This window comes from Taurulus bubalis (assembly GCF_910589615.1).
Source record: "Taurulus bubalis genome assembly, chromosome: 4".
Classification (NCBI taxonomy): domain Eukaryota; kingdom Metazoa; phylum Chordata; class Actinopteri; order Perciformes; family Cottidae; genus Taurulus; species Taurulus bubalis.
In genome coordinates, this window is record NC_136592.1 from 9,259,353 (window position 1) to 9,270,518 (window position 11,166).

Consider the following 11,166-nt stretch of genomic DNA (forward strand, 5'->3'; position numbering starts at 1 on the left):
GTTTGGGACAATAATCCTTCATTCAGCTCAGTGTTTGGAAACTTTGAAGAGTGCAGTTGGACAGAGAAGCTAAGTGGACTGGATACGTTCTACTTTTACAGTGTTCAAGTAGAGAAGTTCAACCTGGAGCAGATTGAGGACTACTTCATGGCACACGAGACTCCCAGCATTTAAAAAATATGGAGTCAGCCAATAACCCTTATCAAATGTAAATGAGTCCACATTTACTTGGAATACGTGACACCGTCAATATAATGTCAGTATTTTAATTCTCACTCAACCCACTCTGTGATCACACAACACTCTTGAAACTGAACATTCGCAAGTGAATCTTAACTGACATAAGTGGTTGGTTTTGTGGGACGTGTGATCCACTCTGCTCACGTGATTTGCTGACGATCGTGAGAATTGAGCTTCTGTGAAAGGTAAAATCGTAGGATGAAGTCTATCCCAGCTTTACCATCCATTCCCCATGGTGTGACCTGTATTTGTGATCGCTGAACGCAACTATTGTAACATAATAATCCCAGCCATCTCTCCAATATACCTTTTTTTTTTGTAGGAAAAGAACATGTGTTTCTAATAACATTTACAATGTGCTTTTCATGTGTCCCAACAAGCTGTGGAAGTGGTGAGCCATAATGCACAATATCAGAACCCTGAAACACAATCGACGAAATGGAAGTCCGCCATCATTCATTTCATTTTTTGCTCCATTGCTTTTTCTCCCGTGGCATGCCCAAAAATGCCCTCTGTGTGTGTCAACTTTAGCTTTCTGCAAACTACATGTGAATATGTGTCGTGATGTTACGGTTAAAGGGATTTTGCTTCTGGTAGGGAGTTGGTATACACCTGCAGAGAGAACAGCTCCCACAATCTTTCAGCCTCGAACAAGAGAGGACAAATAACCCAATCAGTCTCCACCAGTTCGGTGTTCCATGGCCACCCCTGGTGCCTGTCAGGCTCGCAGAGATAATTGTGAAAAATCTGATTTGTTCTTTTAGAATATCTACTGTTTATCATTTAGGCCATTTTCCCCCAACGCCACCACCAGAAAACTTTCCCTCATCCCTCTGTCTCTCGGCATGGGAGTATTAAATGCCCCCTTCTGCCGTCTCATTTACCTACTGTGGTGCCACCAAAGCATCATTTGCGATCAAGCAAGCTGTTGCAGCTGCACATCTCTGTAGTTGTGTCACAGACCTGTAGCTTTTATTTGTCATGTGAACTAGTTAGATATACACAAATACCCAGATTTCCTTTCAATTGTTCAGTCGCACTTTGTGGAGCAGCTACATAAATAAATGTGTTATAGAAGATTCAGGACTTAGCCCCATGTCGTCTCGTGTCACTTCAGTGGTGATGTGACTGGCGTGCAGTGCTGGCTGAGAGCTCTGCAGCCTCCCTTTGTGTCTCAGCGGGTATGAGGATGTTTATATGCTCTGTGTGAGCTCAGAAAATATGGGCTAACAAGTTTACAGCATCCGTGTCATCCATTATCTAAATCTTTACTTTCTGATTTGTGTCGAGGAGACAAATGGCATGACATTTTAGAACGAGCTGTGATAATGTTGATTTTTCTCTCTCGTTTGTGTATGGAGTAGGAAGATGCAATTGAATGTATGTTCTACTGGGAAAGAAAGGATCTGTTCGTTCAAAGTCTCACTTTTGTTTGCTTGGAGACTTGCTGTCTGTCAGTGAAAACGATTGTAGTTTCTTTTAGAAGCCCTCTGGGACTCAAGAAGTCGGTCAAATGGATGCAAAAACTATGAAAATGCATAACATTAGACACTTCTAATGTATTTATTCATATTCATTTGAATATCATCCTTGCATTTTCACAACACAAAAACATTGCTGAATGTCAATTAATACCAATTACCACTTTGACAATTTTGTAGAATAATACGTACAAAATTCATCCTAATGGACGGATTATGTGCGAACACAATGTTTTGGCCACTTGCTGTAGGTTTCTTATCCATTTAAAGTGAAGATAAGAGGAAGGTGTTTCTGATCTCAAATAAGCAGTGACCCCTCCCAACACACTGCTCTACGCTTTCACAAGCCTTGCCTCCATTGCTACAATGCCAGATCTCTGTAAAGCCATTAATATTTTATGTGATCATGGGCCTCCATAAGCAAATTTCAGTCCCTAGCAAGTTGAGCCAAAGCATGATTAATTTAGTATTTATACCCCGACAACCCTTTAAACAACACAAGGCCCCCGGCCACAAAGCAAGGCACAGTTTGAAATAAAACTAGCAGCTCCTAAATCATAATCGGCATAGTGATTCAGGATCATTTGAGTTTGGGGACACTCTTTATTCCGTAACTGGAGCTGCTGTATTTGGTGGGGTATCAGCCTCAGTTGTAAAACCTCACCACTAAAATACATTTTGTGTTAATTAAAATAAATCTTTCGCTATTACTCAGCTGTAAGACAAAAACACGCTTTTTTCATCCTCAGTTTGTCTGGAATACTGCTGCGTTAGCAGTACACAACGAAGCCCTTTAACCTTGTCTGCTGACCACAGACCCCAGGTCACTCTGCTAACTGGGAATGCCATCAACAATGAATCAAACCATAATATATATATAATAATCTTGATGTTCACGATGTAGGCAGCGTATGCTCTATTTTCAAGATGTAGGCAGAAAATACTGTGACCTTTAGTAATATCTTTGCATTTTGCAGGCAAGCTCCTGATGTTATTTTGTTTTTTCCGGTGAAAAAGTCATAGTATATCATGAAAAAGTATGAAAAACGTCCCAGTGTAAGAAAGTTTTAGATGCTATCCCATAACATTTTTTAATATAGTGACAGAAAATTTCATAAAAATGTCATATTTTGATATGCCATTTAATAATAATACTATTAATATAGTGTTTCATAAATAGTATGCCATAAAATATCATTAAAATGGTATACTATTCTATAACATTTTAATGATATTTTTATAGCATACTATTTATAAAAATTCATAAAAAGGGTTAAAGTACAGTGTGCCTTAACAATGTAATAAAAAGTGCTATAATACAGTATGTAATAAAAGAAAGTCATAGAAAAGTAATGGTATGTTATGCCATAACAATACAATATAGTATGTAATAATAATGTCATAAAAATGCTAATTTTAATTACAAAAAAGAACAGAAAAGAACAAATTAATACTTAATCATACTAGTAGTTATACAATGTCATAGTATAGTATGCCATGAAAACAATAAAACATGGTATGTCATAAAGAATGCAAAAAAGTAGAGTAGAATAAAATTTTAGTCAGAATTTCTCCAGCAGGTTCTATAAAGATCAGCGTTTGAATTTCACTTTTCAAATCTCTGATTGGTCATTTCTAACAGCAATGCTCTTTGGGAATATAGTTGACTTCTACGTGTATTGATTAAACCTTTTAAAGCAAAAATATCTGGTCTCTTAACTTTGTTAAGTTTTATGGTAATCCAAGCAATGAAAACATCCCAATCGACAGTCACATGATGTTAAAGTCTATGAACAAATCTTTTTCAACTGAACTACATTTTAAATATTTTTCTTTGTTGAGTGCACCAGTTTCTTTAATTTCCTCCTTTTGTATTATTATTCCTGTTTATTTAATAACAAACTGTACAAATCAATTGGACGTCTGTATTTGTTAAACTTTTTTTTAATGAACAATTTTTTTGAGAGAAAATGAGGACACGGAGAGGATAATACATTTATGTATATTGGTTTCTTTGGCACCATTTGTGATGTAAACTTACCTTCCTCCAAAGTTTCTCCTCAAGCTAATTTTTTACCACTAGCTCCATTACATTCATTTAGCTGACACTTATCTAAAAGTACTTCCAATAATCTGGATACAACTCAGAAATTGCAGTAATCACCAATGCACGTGACGTTAAGTGCTACATTTAGCAACAGTAAGAGACAGAGACAGCTTTTTTTATAAATGCGCCACAGTCCAGTCCGAACAGATGCAGTTTCAGTTTCTGCTGTCCTGATGTCGATGGACTTCCAGTAGAATAATACATAGATGCAGTGAGTGAAGAAAGCCACAGTTTTGGTCTTTAACCATCTGGGGAGAAAAGGAGAGAAGGAGAACATAAACATTTTCATCACATTCACCATTTGCCTGCATTTTTGTAATATAAGCCTTTTTTCAACATACTAAATGTGACATTTATTATGACTTGCTTTTCTAAGATGATTTTTTTGGCCACAATTGTGATTATATGGTTTCAAGAAAGGTTTCACAAAGACACACCTTTGCTATTGCCAGGGACATTCAGTTGTGTGCATTTGCACGTCAACTGGGCAATTCAGCTTTAACAGGCTCCCGTATTGTGAAAACATTTTTGGCAAACAATCACTTTTTGGCATGACACAATTGATGAGGCACTGCATGTAACGTTAGAAAGTGGAGAGGCTAAGTTAATAATAATGAAGCAATAATGTCCAAGAGGATGTGGTACTTCTGGGTGACAAATTCAAATCTGCAGAGGTCAGTGATGTCGTCTATGACCCCAAAGTACTCTCATTACTATGCTGTGGTCTAGAAACTCGATTTAAATAACCTCCGCTCCATCAACGTTGTGGCTTTCCAATGACGTGTTTTTATAAAACTAACAAACCCATCGATAATTGTCTTCTGAACCCTACTGAGGGCACGATGTATCCCATGATGCATTGGGTCGAGTTGAGTGCGAACAAATCAGAGGCTGGTTTGCTAACTGAACATATGCTGATCGTTAATTAACATGGCATCCACCCCATCCTAGTCTCATGTAGATATGTGCTGTTTGGGCCAATATAATAATACGTAGAATATCTGGAGTTTGATAAATAATGTATAGGTTATCCTTGGATAGTATTGCAAGGCAATACCCAGAGCGTACTGAGCAACCCGTGGATATATTTATTCCGTTTTACACCTTTTATTTGGCCACTGTATGTAAAGTAAATAGTTTTTGTTCTTTTTTGGTTCCAATGTTTATTTTTTCTTCTGATCACCAATGCCTATCCATTTTTGTTTTTGTTTTGTATTCATGGTGATATAAGTATGCAATCATGTGACATCAGGTAAGAGTTGGAATGGTATTTGTATCATATTCTATCGTCTTTATTTATATATTACACTTCTTGTCTTAGAAGTTGTAACAAAGTACATAGAGAACGAATGGAGAGTATGACAATGAGAATAACAACAAATATTTTCAAAATGTTATATGAAACGTTACTCTTAACTTTAATCATTCAGCTGTAATGCACGGGCAACATTGCTTTGTACAACGTTTCTTCATCAAAGGTGGCCTACTCTCTGCCAACATACCATCATATTACCTTCAGTAAAAGAAACATTATTTAAAAAAGGGATCTCAGTGATATAAAAGCCTAATAAATATACACTTAGATATTCATAATGCTTTGAGGTGTAGGGCAGATGTCAGGGCGGATTAGTGCAAATATAAACTAAATCCAAGCAATAGGTGAACACACCATCTCCAGAGTGGTTTTATTCTGCACTTGCCGATGGGATGAGTCAATATAATGATACTTAAAAAAATATTTTTTTGCTGTATTCTACTGCAAAAAATATGTTTGTTATGGCCATCATCATCATCAAAGGTATCTATGCAACATCCACTCCTGCATCTGCATGACTAATAGCTAAAGTGCAACAAGGCATGTGGCTCTTATCTGCAGTCTCCTTTACTCTGTGTGTGTTATTGCAGGACGTCATTCAGAATCTAATTAGGATTTACACTAACATGATCACTGTACAGTTCAACTTCATTAAAGATAATCTGCAGACACCGCTGGACACAGCAGGCCCTCCCCTCTGCCCTCACTCCTGTCATTGATTGGTGGAGTGATTTGCAGCATGTAATCCAATGCTCCGTGACAGGTTGTAACAGAGGTTAAAGATGGCAATTTAATTATGTGTCAGAGGTCACATTAAAGGCTGACCTTTACCATTTGCCACAAGACTCTTCTGATTAGTGACAACCTTGTGTTATTTTTTCAAATGAACAACATAACAGACAAATACGAGTGCACAATAGCAGGATGCTCTGTTTTCTGGGGTCTCTGATGTCTGATATAATACCAAGCTTTTATTGGTTGATTTCCTGTTTTTTCCAGTACATGGTTTGTACATTGTACCTTTACAATTTTGTACATTGTTAGTAAATATGTGTGTTAATGTAAAAACATATGTATTAACAATAATATATGTATTTGTACAATCATGTATTTTGTCTGTATTTATTTATACATGCTACGGGAGGGTCAAATTGTTGTTGAGTTATTTTGAAGTCACGTTAGTGACGTGTGACTTTTTCCCGTACTGATGTTACAATATTAAAGTTTGTATGAAGTTTACGTACTTAATTAAGCCCAACCATGATGTTTGCTGCGCTGGGTTACCCCGCATGTTGGTCACATGGGCTTCTGACCAAGCGCCTATATGACGAGTTGGGTCTTTATTCAACAAAGAAAGAGAGAAAATAACTTCTCATTAAAAGCTGTCCTGAAACAAATGGAACTTCTCTCATTTCCCTGTGTAAAGATTACATCAAAAGACCTCACTGAAAATGTACAGTTTTCAATGCCGCTCATATCTGTCCCCTACAGCAAACAGCTGGTTAGCTTAATTGAGTACAAACACTGTAACGGAGGGAAACATCTTGCCGGACAATTGATCTGTACGGAAACCTAAATGTAAACAATTAACAGTTTTACGGGGATGTTATGTGCTTGACTATTTTTTTGACCGGACTTGAAACAGATACAACCGAAATAAATAGTTGAGCACATACTTCCCAGTAAAACATTAAATTGTCGTTTTTACACTTTGGTTTTTGTACGGATGAAATATACAAGATATAATGTGTAAATCAGTGAGCCATAGAGGTGCTCGTATGTGGATTTTGTTACCTTCAGACACAGCATTGGCTGTTTCTCAGCGTATTGATGCTAAACTAACCCAACTGGCTGCTGGCAGTGGCTTCCTACGGGAAGATGTATTTACCAATCTTCCCATCTAACAAAGAAAGCATGAAAGAAAACAAGCATATTTCCCAAAATGTTAAACTATTCCGCTTACATTTACTGATCATATCTCAAATGTTTTCCCTCAAGTGAATAAACAGTGGGTATGTAGCAGACCTCCAGCCGCTTTGTTTTCAATATAACCTAAATATTCCTCACACCATCACTTTTTGGAATAAAGTAATGTGGCTCTGACTTGTTTATGGTACTGTGAGTACAAAGTTGTTCTGTTGTTTCATTAGGCCCCTGGGTACGAACACAGACTAACATTTCTATAGCGAGCCACATATGCAAATGATAGGGCAATTGTAGAAATACAAATATGTACCCGTATCCACAAGGTCTAATGGCCTCCCTCCCTCTAGCTAGCTCAATGGCTCATTTAGATATCTGCTTGGTTTATTATGTGAATAAGTCATGCCTGGCTTGTTACGACCCTCTAGGTTCCTGTTTCTGCTGTGTAGCTGAGATGTGTGGTGCTCAATTAGGCTGCCTGGCTAGCAGAGTTAACCCTTTGCGCCAGATAAGCTGTTTTTCTCTCAGCCAGATGGGGTCGGTACAGTATGGGGGTTCCATTCAGGGATCAAAAGATCAATCCTAATACAGTGCTACCAGGCTGACCTCTCAGATGTAATAAAGGTGCCATCTTCCACCCTTGGGGCCTATTTGGAGCCTCCCACCACATGAACAAACCTGGTATCTTTAAATTAGCTGACTTGCTTGCCCTGCAGGTAATTGCATTAGTTTATCAATGTTCAACACAATTTATACTTACTCTAGCACTAGAAGGATCCTCGTGGTAATGTCCTCAGTGAGAAGACAGGAAAGCAAGGTCTTTGTGTTTAAGGGTGTTCATATGTTTATGTGTGTCTTTGCAAATAAGAAAAATAAACACATGCTACCAAGAAGTGAAATTACAGTTTTATTGCCAGCTATAAACAGTTCTATAGGTAATGATAGTTAAGGTCTTTCATGTGTATATTTTGGACCAAATTATAACGTTATGTTTCCCTTTACACTATACATCCATATTGCAATTTGCATTTACTTTATTGTTGACCTTACTTTGAGGATAACTCTTACTTTATGTCCATCTGAGCTTTTCTCCACACTCTGTCAGTGATCATTACGGCTCTAGCACTTGTTTTAAAACTTTATATGACAGCAGACGTATACACCTTAATAGGTGCTTAAATCAGATTGTCTTTCATTACACTAAAAACAATATCACCGTCTGTACTTTGCAATAGGGTTTGGTGGCCAAAGGCGGCTGCCTACCTCCCTCACATCTGTATGCATTATGGATCTGTCTGAGGTAATAAACAGATCCGGCTCTTATTCTTGCTTGCTGGTATCATTATTCCTTGCCCATCAGATGGATTATAGCTCACTGTGCAACATGTAGATGAGTGGCGCTCCTCTGATTGCCTTATGGCCATCAGGCTTTGCATATTTACTGCCAATTAATCACGGTGCGCAGAAAACCCATAGCAACATATTCTGATCCTCCTCCCTCCTCCACTTTTTACCCGTTACTCTGTTATAGACTTTCTGTTTCATTGGAGCTCTCATCTCACTTCTTCTCCTTCAGCTGTCTTTCTCTCACTCCTTTCTCCTTCTCTACCACTCTTCTTTCATTGTCTGTCTTTCTCTCACTCCTTTCTCCTTCTCTACCACTCTTCTTTCATTGTCTGTCTTTCCCTGTGCCTTGATCCTGCTCTATACATTCCCAGCAGCTAAATTAAATCATGTATTATTAATAATGCTATATCTTTGTCCATCCTTCTTCCCTGTTCATATGACTGCCACATTAAGTGTAAATTGTTTCGCTGTAATTCCCTTTTAATGTTCCTGTTATAATCAGTGTTTCTGCTGTGCGGAGGCAAGGGAGGGGAGAAACGAGAGAGAAGGCGACTGAGATCATAGGCTTTTACTGTAACTTACTGTTTGATGTGAGGCTTGCATGCTACAGGCTTTGTAATTAGGTCTGTTTTACAAGTCAAATGTGTATGGGGCCAATGTGCAAAATATGAGATTAATAAAAGAAAGTTGTCAGATGTGGCTTGCTATGGTGTGTTGGCTAAGCCCCAGGGAAAGAGCAGCACACTTCACAGCTCACAGCATTTTTCTAACATTGTCCTATAAAAACTGAACATAGCCTTGACTTAAAGACCTACGTGATTTGTAACAATCTGAGATGCAATTTGACCTTTTGTCACTAAGAATAGTTAATTTCACCCTTTTAGATTCAAAAGTACATATCGACCATGCTGTGCTCTTTTTCTTGCCTTTTTTGAAGGGTTAGTTAACAAAGATTGCTAACAAAACCCCTAACAAACTATTGTAAGAGCCATTGTTGGGTGTTTTGTTATGTTGGACCTCCCACCACTTGGGGGTGTAGGCCGAGTTCAAGTGAGACCAGGCAAATATAACCAGGAAGGGCACTAGGGCCAGCTGTTGCTTAATTGGAGCAGCGCCCCGTTTTTTGACCATGGGAGAGCAGATGTCAATGGGTGTATCCCGAGTCTCTAAATTGTCGTTTCCTCGCTCCTCGCTCCTCAATTGAACCGGAAGTGGTTCTGCATCGCCATCTTGACGGCCGCCCCAAAGCCCTTATTCTGCTCTGAGGAGCGAGGAGGGATCTCGGAGGGGCCATGATCGAGGAGCCACGAGAGCGAGCTTCCAGGAAGTGTTTTAACGCTGGACACGCCCCCACACTGCTCATCTGTTATTTGATTGGATGCTGCAGCTGAGTGGACTGATCGCTGGAGTTTCATACCAGAGACGATCACAGATTAAACTGAAGCCATATATTATATTTATTTTCTGATTTACTATCTAATTAAAACACGTTTTACAAAATGCATCGCCCTTTTCATTCAGTCACGGGAGGCTGATCGTTCCTGAGTGTCGGGTTTGATAAGTTATTTAAAAACATCATTCTAGTGTAGAAGGGAAACCATAATCATATTGTGGGTTATTTTATAATGATGTCACAATCAGAATGAACAAAAAAAACAGTAAATAATTAATAAATGAATAAATAAGACGCATTCCGCCGGTAGAAATCGATTCTGCGCATATAAGCAGGACACAAAACACAGTAGAAAAATACTCAATGCATTTTATTTAATAGGTAACAGACTACAGAGAAAACAACTCCACTCTGAAACTGATGTCTTTATTAATATAAGTAGTAGTTTAACACCATTAAATCAACTGAAAACATTATACAATCATTTATTATCAATATTTTAAGTGCATTTTTATTGGAATGTTGGCTAAAAAACTGTCCAGATCAGAAAACAACTGTGTTACACTGATGATGTAATGACAAAACTCCGTCAGCCGTTAAAGCCGCAGTCATCAGAAACCGATGTCGCTTCACCAGAAACCGATGTCGCTTCACGTGACGCTTCAGAAGAAAGGACGTCTCATATCTGTTAAACATATTTCCTCGTGTCCTCTCTCCTCGCATGATTTCCTTGCGTCTATCCATGCATCCCTGATGGGAAAGACTAAGACGCAAGGAAAGGACACAAGTGAGGGAAACAGGGATGCAACTTAGAGACTTAGGATGCACCCAATGTGGTAACGTAGATAGGAAAATGTTTTGATTTATTTTATGGTTTGATTACACGCAACTAAGTTTCGGCCAGGACGTGGTTATCTTTTTGTTTTTGTGTCAAGAAATATGTCACTGTTAATAAACTACCTTTATGTTTACTGTTTAACCTGGACGTTAGAAAAGTTAGCAATAGAGCAACCACGTAGTGGCCTTATTCCAACAATGCTACCTTAAGAGGCATCTACCCATGCCAATAGTTTTGGTTCCATTTTCCCAGGTTTTGAGCTATCCAGATTCCTGCTTCTAATCGACTACAATGATGGCAACATTTAATTCACGGGTTTTACACTGAAACATTCCATTACAAACATCAAATGAACACCTCTTTCCAGAAACAAAGTCCCAGATACTCTGGATAATCCACAGATCTGGCTGTCAACAGTTTTTATCCATGCTAGCTGCATGGCTTTGTGGATGGCAATGTTGGCCTATCTGTTGGCCCACCACTTTGGTCCATACTTAGAAACCATTGGTGGGATTACCGTGA